The 22,060-nt window shown below is 47.5% G+C and overlaps 1 pseudogene; it reads right to left on the bottom strand.

The window, feature by feature from the left end:
• Positions 1 to 1,642: 1,642 nt before the first annotated feature.
• Positions 1,643 to 19,719, bottom strand: LOC140454380 (beta-1,3-galactosyl-O-glycosyl-glycoprotein beta-1,6-N-acetylglucosaminyltransferase 3-like; annotated as a pseudogene).
• Between the last annotated feature and the right edge of the window lie 2,341 nt (positions 19,720 to 22,060).

Genomic DNA, 22,060 nt, shown 5'->3' on the forward strand with positions numbered 1-22,060 from the left:
CCCCCCCCCCCCCCAATTCGCACACCAGCAGACAGTTAAGAGATAAACTTGTTTAAAATTTTAATTTGCCAGTTGATAACAGTTTCAATGATAAATAATAGGCCATCATGAAATCCTTTGATGCTGGGTTGTATTACAGGCACAAGAACTGTACACCATGTTTGAATTTAAAGTCACCAGTCAATGCGAACAAATTCTGCAGAACTGTGGAGACTAATACTCATTCCCAAAGACTCACATTCTCATCTCAGACCTTTTAACAAGTTAACAACTGGGGAAATAACGAGACAAAGTCAAACCAAAAAGAAGATCAGACCAGTCCAGCAACTTCCAAAGAAGCACTTCCTCCAAGCCCAAAATCCAGTCAGAGCGAGGTCACTCATGGTTTTTGCTTTCTTTCTCACCATTCTCTGTGATTACCTGCCTGGCAGCATTCCTCTTACTGACTGACCCATTCAATATCCATCCAGCTGTCAGTCCCTGAGCAGAACTACATCTCGGTGCTGAAGCGTCTGCTGTGTTCAGAGAGCAGTAATTCACCTGCATTACCTTTCCTGGCCAGATCCTAACAGCAAACATCAGTCTTTTGTCTGTCCAGTTTTTTTTAAAAGAAGAACTAGTCACTGTTCAAATTTCAATTCTCAATTTGGACTCAGTTCCAAACCAAAATGAGAAAAATAAAAAAAATAGTGATGGTCACAACACTGGTCTTGCAGTGTCCAGCTGTACAGTGCCCACTCGTGCAGTGTTCCAGTAATGCAGTGTCCACTCGTGCAGTGTTCCAGTAATGCAGTGTCCACTCGTGCAGTGTTCCAGTAATGCAGTGTCCACTCGCGCAGTGTTGAGTATTATTGGTGGATGTGTCCCTGTGAGACTGGGCACAAGTAACCCCATCGACCTGTGGCCAACCGCTTCAACTCCCCCTCCCACTCCACAATGACACTTCCTGCACCACCAAATCCAAGTTATCTGACGACTGGAGGAAGAAAACCTCATCTTCTGCCTTGGGACCCTCAACCACATGGCATCAACATTGACATCACTAGTTTCCAAATCTCTCCTCTCCCCCAACCTCATCCCAGATCCAACCCTCCAAGTCGGCTCTCCCCTTTTGACCTGTCATTCTTCCGTCCAAACCATATGTTCGACCTTCCCCACCGACCAATCACAATCACCCCCCCCCCCCAGCTGGATTTACTGAGCACCTTCCCAGCTACCTTCCCCAAAAGCCACACCCTCACTCTATTTATCTCTCAACCCCCTTACTCCCCCACATTCCTGATGAAGGGCTTATACCTGAAATATCGGTTCTCCTGCTCCTCGGATGCTGCCTAACCTGCCGTGCTTTTCCAGCACCACACATTTTGACTCTTACAGTGACTAATGTTACAGTGCTAAGTCTCACAGCACCCAGTGTTACAGTGGATAGTATTAAGGTATCCAATGTCCACAGTGCCCAACACTATCGTGCCCAGCCTCACACTGTCTTGTGTTCCAGTGGCCATGTTATAGCATGCAGTCTCACTGTGCCTGGCCTCCACAGCAGCCAGTGTTATACTATACAGTCTCAGAGTGCCCAGTTTCACAGTGCCCAGTCTCTCAGTGTTTCCAATGTCTCACCCACCACCCCTACCACCATCACCGAGGTTTACTCTGTCCCAACCTCTAACCCAGCCCCAGTTTTACCAAGTGTCCTGTTTCGGAGATATTCCTCCATGCACTGTACTGCCGTGTTGTCCATGTTGGGGTCAAACTTATTTGCAAAGAAACATCTCTGACGGACCACCCAATGTAGATCTCCTGCCCCATACACACAGACCAAGTGGCGATACCTTCCCGTGCAGGGAGGGTATAGGGCACCCCTCGCAACGTCACCAGCCTCAAAGGACCACTTTACTGCCCGGCCAAGTGTCCTGGTGGCTGCTTGGGTGTATGGGATGGAGCCTGGTACATTGGGCATTCTGTGCAGGGTAGCCCACACATGCTCGTCCGGGCTGTAGGTATCCTCCGACCACTTGAGGAAGGCCTGGATCTCGGCACTGTCAAACACATGGCCAACAAACTCTCTGGAGGCCATGAAGTAGGCACTGCCCATGAAGATGGAGGGGCTGATGTTCGGCTGGTCTTTCAGTTGCGCCGTCAAGATGACTTGGTCGAGGGTATCGTGGTGGTATTGCCAACATTTCTAAAAGACAAGTGCAAGAGAGAGTGAGAGAGATGAGAAAGCAGAAATGATAGCTTTTCAACTTCACCTGTGGCTTTTTCCCTCCCCAACTCCTCTGCACTCTCCTCGCCCCAGCTCCAGCAATATCCATGCACACTCCTTCGCTCAGTTACTCACCTTACAGTGGAGAACAAGGCCATTCAGCCCCTCAGGCCTTTCTCACTCCTATTGCCTAGTGCCAGTCACCTGCCAATTTCCCCATATCCCTGCCTCCCAAACCATCTCCCAATGCTCATTCGCTGAGCAAACATAAAACCCATCCTCAAGCTCTCCCACTGGATCTGGCTTCAAGCTGTGCCCTCTGGTTATAAAGGTTGAGAGCACCAGAAAAATAGATCCTTCAGCCCACCATGTCTGCGCTGGCAAAACAGGCTCCTTGCTACTCCAGTCTCATTTTCCAGCACTGGGAACATTGCCTTTCATGCCTCACCAGTGCAATGGAGACACTTTCCTGTGGTCATCAACTCCTGGAGTGGGACTTGAACACAGAGCTTTTGCCTTAGAGAGAAGGACATGGTGTGCAGGGATATAGTTCTTTGAAAGTTGCATTGCAGATAGACAGGGTGGTGAAGTAGGTGTTTGATACCTTTACCTTCATTGGTCAGGGCATTGAGTATAGGAGTTGGGATGTAATGTTGCAGCTGTAACAGAGATGGATAGAGCTCTGAAAGATAGTGGAATCAAGGGTTATTGGGATAAGGCAGGAACAGGATACTGATTGTGGATGATTAGCCATGATCATAATGAATGGTGATACTGGCTCGAAGGGCTGAATGGCCTACTCCTGCACCTATTGTCTATAAGTAGGAGTATCTTTGATTATCTCTGATATGCCTTTGCCATTACCAAGTGTGATCTATTGTCTGTAGAGGACATTGGTGAGGCCACTTTTAAAATACTGCATACAATTCTGGTCGCCCTTCGAAAGAAAGGATGTTGTTAAACATGAGAGGGTGCTGAAAAGATTTACCAGGATGTTGCCGAGATTGGAGGGCTTGAGCTACAGTAAGAGGTTGAATAGGCGAGGGCTATTTTCCCTGGAGGGTCAGACGCTGAGGGGTATCCTTACAGAAGTTCATAAAATCAGGAGAAGCATGGATAGATGTTGAAATAATCAGCCAGATGATAGTACACTTCACACAGCTTCCTTTATCACATACATGCAAGAAGACTCAACCAGCCGGGTCAAAGCCCACCCTTGCCTGGAGAGTCTGAAACAGGCAGTTGCAATCACACTTTTACACACAAATCAGCGTTCCCCTTTCACGAATTACATTTTGATTTCAAGCCTTAGCAACACAACTGATCAATCAGATCCTGATCTAGGTACGTGACGTTTAGCATTAGATCATTGACCTTAAACTTCTACAACACCTGTTGAGTGTTGTTTCAGTCTTCCTGCCTTCTCACTTAATGGGAGCCAGTTTCAGTAAGCTAGCTAGCTTGCTTACGTGCTGGCTGCACTTTTCTGTTGCTGCTCAGAATTGTTTAGCTGACCTCCTTTTCTGTTCTTGCCCCATTTTGATTCCTTCCAGGTCGGCTTTATAGCCAAAGGTCTTTTCCCAACGGTGGGGGAGTCCAAAACTAGAAGCATAGGTTTAAGTTGAGAGGGGAAAGACCTGAGGGATTACTTTTTCACGCAGTGGGTGATGTGTGCCTGGAATGAGCTACCAAGAGGTGGTGGAGGTGGCTGGTACAATGACTATATTTAAAAGGCATCTAGATGTGGACATCAATAGGAATAGGTGAGAGAGATATGTGCTAAAGGCTGGCAAATGGGACTAGGTCAGATTAGGATGACTGGTCAGCGCAGACAGGTTGAACTGAAGGGTCTGTTCCATACTGTATGATGCTGTGACTCCATGCTCTCTGGTTATTGAGGTTTAGAGCACCAAAATAATAAGTTGCCCTTCAGCCCATCGTGTCTGCACTGGTCAAAAAGACCAGCTTCGAATTATTCTCATCCCATTTTGTAGCACTTGGCCCATACCCTTGAGTGTCTCACAAAAGCAATGAAGACACCTTCCTATGGCCATCAGCTCCTGGAGTAGGATTTGAATCCAAAGCTCCTCTCTCATAGTGAAGGACACCACACATTAGATTCTCTACAGTATGGAAACAGGCCATTTGGCCCAACAAGTCCATACCAATCCTCTGAAGAGCAACCCATCCACACCCATTATCCTACCCAATATTTACCCTTGACTAATGTACCCGAACACTATGGGCAATTTAGCACAACAAATCTACCTGGCCTGCACATCTTTGTGGATTGTGGCAGGAAACCAGAGCACCCGGAGGAAACCCACGCAGACATGGGGAGAATGTGCAAACTCCACACAGACAGTCGCCCAAGGCTGGAATCGAACCCAGGTCTTTGGTGCTGTGAGGCAACAGTGCTAACCACTGAGCCACCGTGCCACCCCTTCCGCAAGACACAAGGCACTTTATTTACATTGTGTCAAAAGATATCTTTTATCCTCGGTCCTTGTGGCATCATGCATGGTAGATATGGATCCTTGGTTACCAAGGGGATGATAGATGGTATGCAGGAATGTGGATGGTGGAACAGGATCAAAAGGGCCAATGGCCTACTCTTGTTCCTTGTATATATGGGAGCAGATTTTCTTTTTCCAACTTACATCGGAACTTGCCATCATCTCATACAAATGTAGTTTAGGCTTCATTTGCATTTCAATTCCTCAGATCTCCCCACCATGCCTCTAACCCAAAATCTTACATTTGCATTCCATTGCACTTGTACAATCGGTGAACAGTGAAGTATATTTCCTTGTCTTCATTACCGAGTGCTCACCATGTACCTATTGAATAAACCTCACCCCAATCTCCTTTGTTCCAATGGGAGCATCGTTGACCTTTCCAACTGTGCCATCCAACTTAAATCCTGGCACCATTCTGCGAAATCTCCTCCCTGTCCTGAGGGCCCTCACATCGTTTTATAGTCACCGGAAATGACCACAACAATCCAACTGGGGCTAAACCAATTCGACATGCAGCATAACTCAACCATTTATTGGCATCAATGCCTCTATTTATGAAGCCTTCTGCTTTTCTACGCTCTTATGGCCTCCCCCATCTTCTAATGTCGATGAATGTTTATTGTCAGATCCCTCTAATCCTGCGCACTCTTTACGATTGTGCCATTACATTTCTATTACCTCTCCACATCCTTCTCCCAAAACACATCCTTCTCTTCTGTATTCACCTCTGACTGGATGCTGTCTGTTCACTGTGGTGACTCTGGACAATTCACATCATCCTCACCATTTGCCAATCCTCCAGGTTTATCATTGCCCCGAATATGGGTATTTTGCCACATACTCCAAGATTGATATCACTGACATATTGAATAAAAGCAGTCGTCCATTTAGGGCTGAGAAACGGAAACATTTAACTTACAGGATAGTGAAGTTATGGAATTCTGTACCACAGAAAGCTGTAGAGTTTGAGTCATTGAATATTTCCAAGAATGCGATTCACAAATATTTAGGTTTCAAAAGCATCAAAGGCATGGGGAGAAAGCGGTAGTATGGCATTGAGATAGAGGATTAGCCACGATCATATAGTATGGTGGGCCTCATGGAGGGCCAAATCATCTTCTCCTGCTCCGGGTCTTGATGTTTATATGTCCCAGCTGTGTGGATCATTCCCACCTACCAACCTACCAACCTCAAGTCCAAAACAAAATCCATGAATCAGGGCTTGTGTTGTCAATTTTGTTGTTCAGCTGTTTTTATCTAGTGCCTAGAGAAACACTTCATTGAATCCAGTTCAGACAACATTCTCTGCATTCAAATTCTCAGCTACTTCATCAATGCATGATGCGAGGTTGGAGACTTACCTTTTGAAAACCTGCACTGGCTTTGCTTCATTAATTTGATCTAAAGCAGGTTGGTGCGAGTTGCAGCCGTAACTACCAGCATGAATGTCAAGTGCATGATATAAAGTAAACTAGGATCCATGTGGTGTGAGCCTCGGAGACCCAGGTTCAAGTCACTTCTGTTCCAGAGTTGTGCGATAACATCTTTGAACAGGTTCATCAGTAAATGTAAGACCATTAACAAGTCGGGACAGGAGTCGGCCATTTGGTCCCTCAAGCCAGCTTCACTAGGATCATGGCTGATTCAACATTCCTCAAGTCCATGTTCTTGCCCTATCCCCGTAACGTTTAATTCCCCAACTGAGCAAGAATCTATCCATCTGAGCCTTAAATATATACAAGGACAGCTCTCTGTGGCAAGGAATTCCAAAGAATCACAACCTTCTGAGAGAGGAAATTCCACCTCATCTCAGTCTCAAACTGGTGCCCCTTTATTCTGAGACAATACCCTCCCCCCCCGGACCTGGACTCTCCCATGAGGAGAAACATCCTTTCAGCATTTACCCAGTCAAGCCCCTTAATCCTGTCCATTTCAATGGGGTCACCTCTCATTCTTCAAAACTCCAGTGAGTAGAATCCCGTTTAACCTTTTGTTTTTTAAGATAATCCCTCCATAATGGAGCCATCCCACTGAACATTCTCTTAACTTCCTCCAATGAAACAACATGTTTTCTGAAATAAGGTGACCAGAAGTGCTCACAGTATTCCAGATGTGCTCTCACAAGCACGTTGCACATTTGCAGTAAGACTTCCTGACTTTTATACTCCAACCCCCCTTCAAATAAGGGCAAACATTCCACTTCAGTTCTAAAGAAAGGTCACCAGACTCGAAACATTGACTCTGTTTTCTCTCTATAAATGCTACCCGACCTGCTGAGTCTATCCAGAAATTTCTGTTTTCGTCCAACATTCCATTAGTCTTCCCAATTACCTGCTGCCCTCGTGTGCAAGCTTTCCATGTTTCATTCACTACTTCCCCCAAGTCCCTTTGTGTTGCAGCTTTCTGACGCTTTCTCCATTTAAATAATATTCTATTCTTTTGATTTCCCTTCCAAATGAACAATTTCACATTTTCCCACATTGCACTCCATTTGCCAACATTTTTGCCACCTTAACCTATCGATATCTGACTGTAAAGCATATAAGACAACATTTTTTACTGTAACTCCATTATACATGACAGTAATATATCAGCAAGGTTTGAGAAGGTTTGTAGTTCAGGTTGAGGTTCTAGATGTAGGTTTTGCTCACTGAGTTGGAAGGTTCGCTGAAGATGTTGCCTAGTATGGTGACAAAACATCTGAAAATGAACCTTCCAGCTCAACGAGCAAACCTACATCCAGAGTAATAATTCAAGTCAACCTCAGAGTACAACGGGATCTTGATCAGATGGGATAATACGCCGAGGAGTGCCAGATGGAGTTTAATGTCGATAAATGTGAGGTGCTCCATTTTGGAAAGGCAAATCAGGGCAGGAATAATACACTTCATGGAAAAGTCTGGGGAGTGATGATGAAACAAGGGATCGTGGAATGCAGATTCATAGTTTCTTGAAAAAGGAGTCGCTGATAGACAGGGTAGTGAAGAAGTCGTTTGCTACACTTGTCATTATTGGTCAGTGCGTTGTGTGTAGGAGTTGGGAGGTCATGCTGTGGCTGAACAGGACATTGGTTTGGCAATTTCTGGAATACAGCATGCAATTCTGGTCTCCCTGCTATAGGAAGGATGTTGTGAAACTTGAAAAGGTTCAGAAAAGATTTACAAGATGTTGCCAGAGCTGAATGTGGAAATGCAGGAGATTGGTACTAGATGTGGAATAATTGCAGACACAATGGGCTGAATGGCATCCTTCCACAAGAATTCTTTAATTCTGTGACTGGTGCAGAGGGAGATTAACTTCAAGGTTCATGTTATCAGGAGGGACACCAAAGCCCTTAGCTGAGTGGTCAGAAAACTCCCTACTCTTTATTTGAACTAAGGCATAACCTGTCTCCACCACTATCATAGCATAAGTCAGCCATTCGTCCCTTCAATTCTGCTCCACTATTCAAGAAGATCACTGCTCTTCTGGTTGCAATTTCAATTCCACATTTCTATCGTTTGTCCCGGGGTCCTTATCTTTTTTTTAAAACAAGGTCACCTTGCTCACCCTTTTATAACTTCATCAACTCAGCCTTCACAACTTCGTACAGAAGAGATTTACACAGTGCAACAGCCCTCACAGGGGAAAATAATTCTGCAAGGCATTGGTGAGGCCACTTTTGGAGTATTGGATAAATTTGTGATCGCCCTGCTGTTAGAAGGGTGTTGTTAAACTGCAAAGGATGCAGAATAGATTTACAAAGATGTTGCCAGGACTGCAGTTATAAGGAGAGGCTAGATAGGCTAGGACTTTTCTCACTGGAGTATTGGAGGGTGAAGGGTGACCATATAGAAGTTTATAAAATTGTGGGGGAAATCAATAAAAGTGAATAGCCCCAGGATGGGGGAGTCCAAACCCAGAGGGCATAGGTTTAAGGTGAGACCTGAGGGTGGTGCAAATACGGAGCAAGTTGCCAAAAAGAATTGTTGTAGTGGGTACAATTACAAGATTTAACAGACGACATAAATAGGACAAGTTTAGAGGGATATGGACCAAAGACAGGATAAGGGGACTAGTTCCAATTAGGATACCTGGTTGGCATGGGTGAGTTGGACGAAAGGGTATGTTTCGGTGCTGTAGGACTCTGACGATATCTTATTCTACAGAACATCTTGTCAAACCTACAAGAGAAAGCAATGTCCCATCAACTACCTTATCATGTCCCCTCAGAGAAATTTATACATTTCAAAATGATCTCTCAGATTTCCAAACTTAAATGTGTAAAAGCCAATTTGTTCAACCTTCATCCCTGGGAAAAAGGCCGGTGAAACTTGCTGTCAATGTAATTATTTTATGTTTTAAATGAGAGAAAAATGTACAGACTGATTCTGATGTGGTCTCATCAATGCCTTGTGTGGCATTCTCTCCACCCCTCAGGTCTGGAAGTGGACTCTACATTTTGAAGAAAAATGTCTGTGTTAATAGACTCTGGACTAGAAAGGACTCTGTTTGATGGTAATTAACTGTCATATGGTTTGTTGGGCTTATCACCTGCACTGTCTTGCATGTCCCTGGGTCTGGCAGGTCTTACTGTGAGCTGGGAGGCTGGTGGGTCGTCCTGAAAGCTGTCACCCTGAGAGCCGGAGGGTGGGTAGGCCATCCTGTGAACCTGAAGGTTGGTAGGCTGTCCCGAAAGCCGGAGGGTGGGTAGGCCACCCTGATGACAGTCTTCCTGAGAGCTAGATGGTGGGTAGACCATTCTGAGCACCGTCATCCTGAAAAGGGGTAATCGGGATGGGCTGTCCTAGAGGTGGTCGAAAGCTGTATCAGAGCAGCCAAGAGCCAGAAAGCGTGTCGGGGCGGGCTGAGATCCAGAAGGCTTGTGGGCTGCCCTGCACGCTGTCGTCCCAGGGAAGGGGACAGGCTGTCCTAGAGGTGGCCGAAAGGTGTGCCAGGATAGCCATTGGCCAGATGGCGCATCGGGGTGGGTGAGAGCCCAATGGTACGTAGGGGCAGACCGAGAGCGAGAAGGTGGGTAGCCGTCCTCAGCGCTGTCACCCCAGGTGGGTAGTGGGGCGGGCAGTCTTAGAGGTGGTCGAAAGGTGTGTCAGGGCAGACCGAGAGCCGGAAGGCGCGTGGTGGGGGCTGCTATAGAGTGGTCGGAATTTGGGAGGGACGGGGGCTTGCTTGGTCTGCATTATCTGCACTTTTTAACGTAACAGGATTGTCTTATGCATAAATGTCATTGTTGCTGTCTTTTCATATTTGAAACTGGGATTTGTGGTTTGTCCTCAATTCCCTGTAAACTGGTTGAACGGTAGGGTTTGGGGCCGAGCTTTGCTGCTCCTCTCCCTTGTAAAATTGCTATTGTATACAGCTGTAAATGTTAACTCTTGTGCTGTAACCTCTTTTTTGGTACTTGTTTAATAAAATAAAAAAAACAGGGGAATGCTCCTCTCCCTTGTAAAATTGCTGTCTCTTGTATACAGTTGTAAATGTTAACTGTTTTTGTAAACTGTTTCATAAAATTTATAAACAGGAGATTCAGAGGTCTTCTTGATTTAGGGGACTGACTCTTTGCTGGCTGGGTCACAGTCAGTGTGTTACTGTTGGTTTCTGCTTGTTTTTTTGTGTGGGGGAAACCTGATTCCTGAACTGGCTGAATTATTTAGCCAGTTTGTTAACTGGCATTCCTTTACTGAGGACTGACTGTTAAACTCCTGATGCACATACTGTGTTTCAGGTGTAACTCAGTTCTCATTAGGGGACTGTTGTTTCACTGACTGGTTATAGTCTGTGTGTTACTCTTCATCACTTTTGAGAAAAGGACAATGTTAATTTTGTGGTAGGGCTTAGCCCTTGGACTCTAGTTTTGTTTTTTATATGTGTCCTCACTGTTTGGACTGAGCCCTTGTAGAAGACATACATTTTACCAGAGGAGCTGTTCCTGTGGGGAGGTCTAGCTCTGACACTGGGCCTCTGAAGATTGAACACCTGTGTGTGTGCTGGGAGGTGAGCATTTGCTGTATCCTGGAGTTTGGGAGAAGACCTTCCTTTCAGGAGTGGACCAAAACCCCTGTGAGTTAACCACCTTTACAATGTACTGTGTTCCTGTGAGTGGGCCTGGCTCTCCAAGGATGTGCCAGGACTCCATGGAGACTGAACACCTGTGTGCTGTGGGGTGTGCATTTGCTGCCTTTGGGAGTGGACTCTTACCTTGGTTGTAGACCTTGTTTTTAGCAGTGGACTCTATTTCTGACAACACATGTAAACTGGAGTGGACTCTGTTCCTGAGAACTCTATTTTTTTTTGAAGACTCACTATTTGGACTCTGTGTACCAGAAAGGACTCAATTTTTTCACAATTAACTATTGTGTTTCTTGTTGGGCTTATCACCTGCACTGTCTTGTCTGTCCCTGGGTCTGGCAGGGCTTACTGTGAGCTGGGACATTCATGGGTCGTCCTGAAAGCTGTCACCTGGAGAACCAGAGGGTGGGTAGGCCACCCTGATGCCAGTTGCCCCTAGAGCCAGTAGGTGGGTAGGCCATTCTGAGCGCAGTCGTCCTTAGAAGGGGTAATCTGGATGGGCTGTCCTACAGGTGGTCGAAAGGTGTGTCAGGCCGGACTGAGAGTCGGAAGGCGCGTAGGGGCGGGCTGCCTTAAATCGGCCAGAAGGTGGGAGGGATTTAGCTGGGGGGTGGGGGGTGGAGGCTTGCTGGTTTTTTGGGGGTCTGTATTGTATGCTCTGTTTCTTACACAGTTGGACTGTCTGATATGTATGAATGTCATTGTTACTGTTCGTAATGATTGAAACTGGGATTTGAGGTTTGTCCTCCTTTCCCTGAAAACCGGTTGAATGTCAGGGTTTGGGGCTTGGCTTTGTCATTCCCCTCCCTTGTAAAATTGCTGTTTCTCTGTATACAGCTGTAAATGTAATTGTTTGTATAAACTGTGAATTGTTTAATAAAATATAAATAAACAGGACTGTCTGTTTCCTTTCTTCCTGGTGATGGAATATAAATTGTGAGGAGCAATTATAAATGTTGTCTGCGAAAATCACAAAGCTGAATCATGAAAGAGGAAGGGGAGTGTAGGTTAAGCTGGATATACTTGTACAAACAGTTATAAGCATCTGTTTCCCACTTCTGCAAAAACAAAAACCACAATCAAGAGGTCATAAGGCTCAGTGTGGACGAAGAATGAGAGGAAATGTTGCTTTCGCAAGCAAGGAAGCAGATGGCAGTGAAGGTAGATATACGCTAACAATAGACCACAGAGGGATGTGGTGAAATGGCCAAGCAAAACCTGTACTGTTACGCACAAGGCCAGATAAGGCAAGAGATAAACAAGAGGAATGGGCGCTGGGTTTAGAGTAGTGGGAGGAGGGAAAGAGAAATGAATTGTATTAAGGTTTTGTACTGTGTGCCTACCTTGTAGATACCACTCTTGCAAGAGTATATCAGATGATACTGCTGCTGCAGATCTTGTCTTGGACTGAAATTATTGAAGTGAGTGAGTTCTATTTCCCATATAAATTAAGATTTACACACTTGTTGTTTTTCACTGCATCTGACACCTACACACATGACATGGGTACAAGGGAAAAATAAGCATGACTGCTGTCGGGTGGTAGTGGAAGAAAAATAAACAGGCATGTCAAGGGATCTGCTCACTGAGAGCTGGCTCTAGGGGAGCTGGATCAGCATATGAAGGACTCTTCAATCCTCTCGAGGAGAGGAGACTGACTTCGAAACAGCTTCAGTGTGTCTTATGTGCTGCTGTTGGTGTCCTCCTACTGAAAAGGAGTTTCAAATGTTTTTTCATGGTTTGTTGTGATTGTTTTCTGGGGTTTCTTTCTGCTTATTTCTGTTCATTTGAAGCTGTGCTCAGCTGCCCAGGCAGCTACTACCACCACTGCTGCTACAGTCTGGGCCTGCTCCTCCGACTGAAGCCTGGACCTCGCCTGCACCCCTGCTGCTGCTGCCTGGGCCTACCTACACCTGGGGATGACTTTGACTGCTACTCCTGAGGCTGCTTCCGAAAAAAAATAAACAGGATGATCAGATTTTCTGTTCACTCTGAGCTGGCTCTGAGGAAGCTGGATCCGTGTCAAGGACTCCATGTGTAAACAAAATGGTGAGTTGGTGACTGGATAATGGCCTCTGTGAAGTTATTCCTGATGTAGGGGTTTCCTGCTCCTCTGATGCTGCCTGACCTGCTGTGCTTTTTCAACACTGCTCTAATCTTGACTGTAATCTCCAGCATCTGCAGTACCCACTTACAGTCACAGAGATGTACAGCATGGAAACAGATCACCGCTCCAAATTGTCCAGGCTGACCAGATATCCCGACCCAATCTAGTTCCACCTGCCAGCACCCGGCCTATATCCCTCCAAACCCTTCCTATTCATATACCCATCCAAATGCCTCTTAAATGTTGCAATTGTACCAGTCTCCACCACATCCTCTGGCAGCTCATTCCATACACGTACCACATTCTCCATGAAAATGTTGCCCCTCAGGTCTCTTTTATATCTTTTCCCTCTCAACCGAAACCTATGCCCTCTAGTTCTGGACTCCCCGACCCCAGGGAAAAGACTTTGTCTATTTATCCTATCCATGCCCCTCATAATTTTGTTAACCTCCTATAAGGTCACTCCTCAGCCTCTGATGCTCCAGGGAAAACAGCCTCAGCCTGTTCAGCGTCTCCCTTTAGCTCCAATCTCCAACCCTGGCAACATCCTTGTAAATCATTTTGGAATCCTTTCAACATCTTTCCAATAGGAAGGAGACCAGAATTGCATGCAATATTACAACAGGGCCTAACCAATGTCCTGTACAGCCACAAATGACCTCCCAACTCCTGTACTCCATACTCTGATCAATAAAGGAGCATATACCAAACGCTGCCTTCACTATCCTATCAACCTGCAACTCTGCTTCAAGGAGCTAGGAACCTGCACTCCAAGGTTTCTTTGTTCAGCAACACTCCCAAGGACCATTAAATGTTTAAGTCCTGCTAAGATTTGCTTTCCCAAAATGCAGCACCGCACATTTATCTGAATTAAACTCCATCTGCCATGTCTCAGCCCATTCGCCCATCTGGTCCAGATCTTGTTGTAATCTGAGGTAACCCTCTTCACTGTCCACTACACCTTCAATTTTGGTGTCATCTGCAAACTTACTAACTGTACCTCTTATGCTCGCATCCAAATCATTTATGTAAATGACAAAAAAATAGAGGGCCCAGCACCGATCCTTGTGGCACTCCACTGGTCACAGGCCTCCAGTCTGAAAAACAACCCTCCACCACCACCGTCTGTCTTCTACCTTTTGAGCCAGTTCTGTCTCCAAATGGCTAGTTCTCCCTGTATTCCATGAGATCTAACCTTGCTAATCAGTCTCCCATGGGGAACCTTGTTGAATACCTTACTGAAGTCCATATAGATGACATCTACTACTCTGCCCTCATTAATCCTCTTTGTTACTTCTTCAAAATTCACCCAGACAATCTCTGACACCTTTCCCCTTCCTGGACCTCTCCATCTCTGGCAACCGACTAACCGCGGACATCTACTACAAACCCACCAACTCCCACAGCTACCTGAAATACACCTCCTCCCACCCTACCCCTGTAAAAACATTATCCCTTATTCTCTGCCTCTGCTGCATCTGTTCCCAGGAGGACCACTTCCATCACAGAACATCTCAGATGGTGTCCTACCTCCAAAAACTACAACTTCCTCTCCCACATGGTTGACAATGCTCTCCAGTGCATCTGCTCCATTTCCTGTACCTTCATCCTTAAACCACACCCCTCCCAACACAACAGAGACAGTACCCCTTGGTCCTCACCTTCTACCCCACCAACATCCAGATACATTGCATTATCCTTCACCACTTCTGCCACTTACAAACAGACCGCACCATTAGGGACATATTTTCCTCTGCACTCCATCTGCATTTCAGAGACCATTCCCTCTGCAACTACCTTGTCAGATTCACACCCCCTACCAACCCACCCTCCCCTCCTGGCACCTTCCCTGTCCTCTGGAAGAAGTGCAAAACCTGTACCCACACCTTCCCCCTCACCTCAGTCCAAGGCTCCAAAGGATCCTTCCACATCTGACAGAAGTGTACTTGTACCTCCACCAATGTTATCTACTGCATCCATTGCACCTTATGTGGTCTCCTCTACATCGGGGAGACAGAACTCTGACTTGTGGATTGTTTCAGAGAACATCTCTGGGACACCCACACTCACCAACCAACCCCACCGCCTCTGGCTGAACACTTTAACTTTCCCCTTCTGGATTGATGGTGCTGGAAGAGCACAGCAGTTCAGGCAGCATCCAAGGAGCTTCGAAATCGACGTTTCGGGCAAAAGTCCACTAATCCAGAATCTGGTTTCCAGCGTCTGCAGTCATTGTTTTTACCACTTTAACTCTCCCTCCCACCAAGGGCATGCAGGTTCTGGGCCTCCTCCATCACCAAACCCTTACTAGCTGACGCCTGGATATTCCACCTTGGAACCCTGCAACCAGGCAGATCATTGTTGATTTCACTAGTTTCCTCATTTCCCCACCCCAACTTATCACAGTCCCAAGCCTCCAACACAGCACCACCCTCCTGACCGGTCCACCTTCCTTCCCACCTGTCCACTCCACCTTCCACAACCCCCACCCCCCCCCCCCCCCGCCACATACCTTCATCTGTCTATCACTTTTCCAGCTTCCTTCCACCCCCAGCCCCACACCCTTCCCACTTATCTCTCAGCCTCCTGGCCCACAAGCCTCATTCCTGATGAAGGGCTTATATCCGAAACATTGATTCTTCTGCTCTTCAGATACTGCCTGAGCTGCTGTGCTTTTCCAGTGCCACATTCTTGTCTCTGATCTCCAGCATCTGTAGTCCTCACTTTCTCCTCCACTCTTAACCTACCTACATTCCTATATACTCTCGTAATCAGTCTATATCCCTCCTTATCCCAGGCCCAGCCCTCTCTTTTTACGCCATCCCTTTCACCTGACCGTCTTCCTTTCCACCCATCTGCTCCCCCCCCACCCACTGTCCAATCACAGCCACCTCCTCCCTGCATCCACCAATCGCCATCCCACCCACCTTTCCCCAGCCCCACACCCCCATTTTGTCTGCAGCCCCTTCCTCTCCCTGGGTTCTAATGAAAGTTTCCGACCTGAAACATCAATTGCCCTTCTACTCTGTTTGCAGCTGAACTCTCTAACTCCTCTCTATTCCTTTGTACGTTCTGAACCTCCCTCCATGCAGTTGAACAATTTTAACAACCTTGTCTCTCTTTGTACAGTCGGGAGTGAAGGACTGGAAGAGAGAGAGAGGGATGATGGAGGGAGGGAGGATGGAAAACACTTGGATGGAGAGAGGCCCAGCAGACAGGAATGCGGTTACATTTTTGAACCCTGGTGCAGGATCCGACTCAATCACGTTGAAGCCGTTCAGAGCTCTGAGGCTGCGGACTATCTCCCGGTTGGTCTTCAGGGGGAAGTCTTGGACACACACGTTGATGAAGTACCTCCAGGGGACAGGGCTCTCCAGCAGCTCCTTCATGCAGTTGAGATCTGCCTGAACTCTGCTCCAGCCAGATTAGGTGACCCACTCCAGCTTGGCTGCGACAAAGACATTGTGGAAACACGAAGCGATGGCCCGAACGGCCGCATGAAATTGACTCAGGGATTTGCGGTCCACGTGGATACAGTAGACATTCTGTGGGGCGTAAATGCTCCGTAGAAGCCTCTCGAACATCTCAATGCTCTGGTGGATGGCCATGGAATAAGCCAAGGGGAAGTGTTCCTCCTCAGGGCTCAGGGGGACAGTGATATACTTGCGGGCCCTCACAAACGATCTGCAATTTCGGGTCATGTTCAGATAATCTCCCTCAGTGACGGCCTGGTGCTTGAGGGGGATAGTAATGGAGTTGAGGAGGGCCCTTTCCACCTCCTGCCTGTCCCCCTGGATGATCTGCCAGCAGGTGGAGTTCTCCTCGACCAGCAGGAAGTGTTCCTGCATTGGACTGGCGCCTGGTTTCACCAGCCTGAGGGTCAGCCGGCTCCCTCCTCTCTGGACCAGCAGCCATTGGCACAACAAGACCACACTGAGCACACACAGCGCTGATCTGAGGCACGACCAGTGGGCACAACGCTGGCTCAGCTTGGGCACAGCGCTTTCCAGAGGGCAGTGTCCCCAGCCTACAGGCGATAGGCAAACGCAGAATGGATGCTCTCTGTGCTGGGCAGCACTGCCTTCACTAGACCGTGCGGAAGGAGTGACTGCAATTTGCTGGAGAGGTCGCCCCAGCCAGTCCCCTGTCCTTGTTAGTCTCTTGTCTTTCCTTTTCCTCAAGATTCAACGAAAAACTCCGACTTTCACTCCCTCTCCCCCCGGAACTGCTCTCCCTCTGGAATTCCTCTCCCACTTTAACACCTCTCCCTCTATCTGTGACCCCTTTGTAACCCCTCTCCCTCTATAATCCTTCTCCCTTTGTAATCCCTCTCCTCCACTAACTCATCCCTCTCCCTCAGTAACTCCTCTCTTGTTCCTCCTCTCTTTCTGTCCCTCTGTAACTCCTCGTTCTCTCTCTCTGTCTCACTAACTCCTCTCCCTCTCCCTGTCTCTCTCAGTAACTCCTCCCGCCCTCCTCTGGATGAAACCCAGCCAATGTTCCGTTGTTTCTCTCTCGGAGTCCGGGCTCCCCTCGCTCCTGTCTGCCTGCTTGGCTACAGGCGTTTCCTTTCCCGGTCTCTGCTTCTCTCCAGCCGTTCCTGGACCGGTGTCGCACGGGTGAAGTAAAGGAGAGGATCGCGATTGGAGAACCTACTACCAGAGAGAACACAGAGCCAGCCAAGTCCAATAACCCACGCCCCAGCCTGGGCTGAGATGCTCTTTCAGGAAGGAACCTTCCATCGAGCCCACAACAATGTGGGAGGGGTAACCCTTGGATGAAGAGAGAACCAGAAGACGGGAAGGTGGTTACCTGTTTGTACTGTGACTCTTAACTGCCCTCTGGGCTATTAGGGATGGGCAATAAACACTGGCCTGGCCAACGGTGCCCCCATCCCATGAATTTATTTGTAAAAAGGTAACAATAGTAAGTCAAATTAAATCAAACTTCACCACCCGTCATCTCTCTCTCTCTCTGATGCGAAATTGGAGTTATGGTGATTTGACCGTTCATAATAAAGCTGTGAATCTGAGCACAGCAAGTTGATATGGATCCAAAAAAAAATCCCCTGGCCAAGAGTGGCTCAGAGGTTAGCATTGTTGGAGCACAGTACCAGGGACCAGAGTTTGATTCCAGCCTTGGGTGGCTTTGTGGAGTTTTGCATGTTGTCTGCTTGGGTACCCTTCGGGTGCTCTAATTTCAAAGATGTTCAAGTTAGATGGATTGGCCATGCTGAATTGCCCATAATGTCCAGGGATGTGCAGGCTAGGTGGGTTACCACAGCCACACACACACACACACACACTCTGCAGGTTTAGGCAATGCTCAATCTAATGCAACATCCTGGTGGTTCTCCTTTGCACACCCTCCAGTACAATCACATCCTTCCTATAATGCGGTGACCAGAACTGCACACAGTATTCCAGCTGTGGTCTCACCAAAATCCTGTAAAGCTCCAACATGACACCTCCCTGCTCATGTATTCAGTGGCTTTGATCCTTCTTAATTCCCTTACCTGCCTATCCTGCTGCCTTCACGGATGGCTGGAACACACAAACCAGGATCCGTCTAATCTTCTGTGCTTGCCAGGGTCCTCCTATTTAACGTGTACTCCCTTGCCATGTTAGTCCTCCGGAAATGCATGTCACAGAAATTTGGGCATTCAGTAGCACAGAATGGAGAAAAAAAACGACTAGCAACAAGAGATGGCATCTTTTAAACATTGTAACTGTGCCCACATACATTACTTCATCTGGAAGTTCATTCCATAACAAACCACTCTGGGAAAAAAAGAGTTGCTCCTCAATCTTTAAATCTTTTTCCTCTGACCTTACAAACATGGCCCTGAGTCTGAACTCCCCCACACTAGGGAAAAGATCCTTGTCATTCACCTTATCAATCACTGTCATGATTTTATAAACCTCAGCAAGGTCACCCCTCAATTTCCTATGCTGCAGTGAAAAACACATTCAGTTCTGATGTGGATCCTTCAGAGAGGGGACAAAAAATGTTTACCAGGATGTTGTTTGGAATGGGGGATTTTACCTGTGAAGAAAGATTGGATAGACTGGGTTTGTGTTCACTGGAATGCAGGACGTTGAGGGGCGACCTTATAGAAGTTTATAAGATTGTGAATGGCACGGATAGGGTGGAAAGTATGAGGCCTTTTCTCAGGGTGGAAGAGTCAGTTACTCAGGGACACAGGTTCAAGGTGGAGGGGTCAGGGGGGTGTTTAAAAGAGATATGTGAGGCATGTTTATCATGGAAGGGGTGGTGAGTTCATGGAACACACTGCCAGAACAGACAATGGAAGCAGACACAATTGGAGTTTTCAAGAAGCATCCAGCAGCAGGCATGAATAGGAAGGGAACAGGGGAATACGGATCCTGTAAGTGAAGACAGTTTTAATATGGAAAGCAAAATGTGTCAGTGCAGGCTTGGAGGGTTGAAGGGCCTGTTCCTGTGCTGTAATGTTCTTTGTAAAATGTCCCCAGCCTCTCCAGTCTATTTTTATATCTCAAACCCTGTACTCCTGGCATCATCCTGGTCAATCTTTTCTGAACCGTCTCCATTTTAATAATATCCTTCCTACAGCAGCGTGAGCAGAACAGGACACAGTCTTCCAGAACTGGTCTTACCAACTTCCTGTCCAACCTCAGCACACCATCCCAACTCCAATATTCAGAGAGCTGAACAATGAAGGTCATCACACTCCAGCAGGTATTGTTTCACCCTGACTCACCTAGTAACTGTCCACATCTCGCTGGGACACTGATGTGAAACATCTTGGCTCTTTGACTGATTCGACCAAGTCTCATTTCCTACTGTTCCTGTGTATCCCTCAGAACAGGAATGTAATGTGCATTCCCATGGCAACATCACAATGACATACTTGTTTGTGGATTCACATGAGGTGGGCATCACTGACTGGGACAGCCTTGTTACCCATCCCCCGAATCTCTCCGGCATAAATGATAAGGAACTCTCCTCTTTAACTCCACTGTCCTTGTGTTTTAAGAATCCTGACTACAAATGCAAAGTCACATGGGAGAGAGTTCCAGGATTCTGTCCCAGAAAAACTGAAGGAAGGATGATTATTTTCAAAGTTGGGATTAAGGGTGAAGTGGAGAGTAACTGCAGAAGGAGTAGTGTTGCGTCATATTGCTGGCCTTGTCTTCAAGGTGATATTGATGTTGGGTTTACAAGGTGCTGTTCAGGGACCTTTCCTGAATTACTCTCGTAAATCTACAACAGGTATAACATTGTTTCCTGGGAAAAATGGACAGGATTCATCAGAGAAGGGAAAGGCAAATTGCTCAAAGTCTCATGAGATGATAACATGGAGGGCCCAAGCAGCTGAAGGCCGGTGGAGTAATGGAATCAGGGGATGGTCAAGAGGCTGGAATCGCAGGAGGGCTGACATCATGGAGTGATAATGAGCATTGATGTGACAGCTAAGAGAGGGTTATTGGGACTGGCGAAGGTTTCAGAGATAGGGTGGGGTGTAGGGTGCGGAGGAGGTTCAGGAGATAGAGAAGGTGTCAGGGCTGGATGAGGTTACAGAGATAGGGAGGAGTGTACTGGGTGGAGGGGGTGACAGAGTCATAGAGATGTACAATGCAGAAACAGTCCCATCAATCCAACACGTCCATGCCAACCAGTTCTCCTAACCTAATCTTGACTCAATTGAGGAGAAAGTGAGGACTGCAGATGCTGGAGATCAGAGCTGAAAATGTGTTGCTCGAAAAGCGCAGCAGGTCAGGCAGCATCCAAGGAGCAGGAGAATCGACGATCAGGCATGAGCCCTTCTTCAGGAATGAGGAAAGTGTGTCCAGCAGGCTAAGATAAAAGGTAGGGAGGAGGGACTTGGGGGAGGGGTGTTGGAAATGCGACAGGTGGAAGGAGGTCAAAGTGAGGGTGATAGGCTGGAGTGGGAGTGGGGGTGGGGGCGGAGAGGTCAGGAAGAAGATTGCAGGTTAGGAAGGCGGTGCTGAGTTTGAGGGATTTGACTGAGACAAGGTGGGGGAAGGGGAAATGAGGAAACTGGAGAAATCTGAGTTCATCCCTTCTGGTTGGAGGGTTCCTAGGCGGAAGATAAGGTGTTCTTCCTCCAACCGTCATGTTGCTATGGTCTGGCGATGGAGGAGTCCAAGGACCTGCATGTCCTTGGTGGAGTGGGAGGGGGAGTTGAAGTGTTGAGCCACGGGGTGGTTGGGTTGGTTGGTCCGGGTGTCCCAGAGGTGTTCTCTGAAATGTTCCGCAAGTAGGCAGCCTGTCTCTCCAATATAGAGGAGGCCACATCGGGTGCAGCGGACGCAATAAATGACGTGTGTGGGGGTGCAGGTGAATTTGTGGCAGATATGGAAGGATCCCTTGAGGCCTTAGAGGGAAGTAAGGGGGGAGGTGTGGGCGCAAGTTTGCATTTCTTGCAGTTGCAGGGGAAGGTGCCGGGAGTCGAGGTTGGGTTGGTGGGGGGTGTGGACCTGACGAAGGAGTCACGGAGGGAGTGGTCTTTTCGGAACGCTGATAGGGGAGGGGAGGGAAATATATCCCTGGTGGTGGGGTCCGTTTGGAGGTGGCGGAAATGACGGCGGATGATATGCTGTATATGGAGGTTGGTGGAGTGATAGGTGAGGACCAGTGGGGTTCTGTCCTGGTGGCGATTGGACGAGCGGGGCTCAAGGGCAGAAGAGCGGGAAGTGGAGGAGATGCGGTGGAGGGCATCGTCGATCATGTTCGGGTGGAAAATTGCAGTCTTTGAAGAAGGAGGCCATCTGGGTTGAACGTTATTGGAACTGGTCCTCCTAGGAGCAGATGCACCGGAGACGAAGGAATTGGGAATATGAAATGGCGTTTTTATAGGGGGCAGGGTGGGAGGAGATGTAGTCTAGGAAGCTGTGGGAGTCGGTTGGTTCATAGTAAATGTCCGTGTTGATTCGGTCGCCCGAGATAGAAATGAAATGGTCTAGGAAGGGGAGGGAGGAGTCTCAGACGGTCCAGGTGAATTTGAGGTCGGGGTGGAAGGTGTTGGTAAAGTGGATGAATTGTTCAACCTCCTCGTGGGAGCACGAGCCAGTGCCGATACAGTCATCGATGTAATGGAGGAAAAGGTGGGGTGTGGTGCCAATATAGCTGCGGAAAATGGACTGTTCCACATAT

This window comes from Chiloscyllium punctatum, chromosome 29 (assembly GCF_047496795.1).
Source record: "Chiloscyllium punctatum isolate Juve2018m chromosome 29, sChiPun1.3, whole genome shotgun sequence".
Taxonomy (NCBI): Eukaryota; Metazoa; Chordata; class Chondrichthyes; order Orectolobiformes; family Hemiscylliidae; genus Chiloscyllium; species Chiloscyllium punctatum.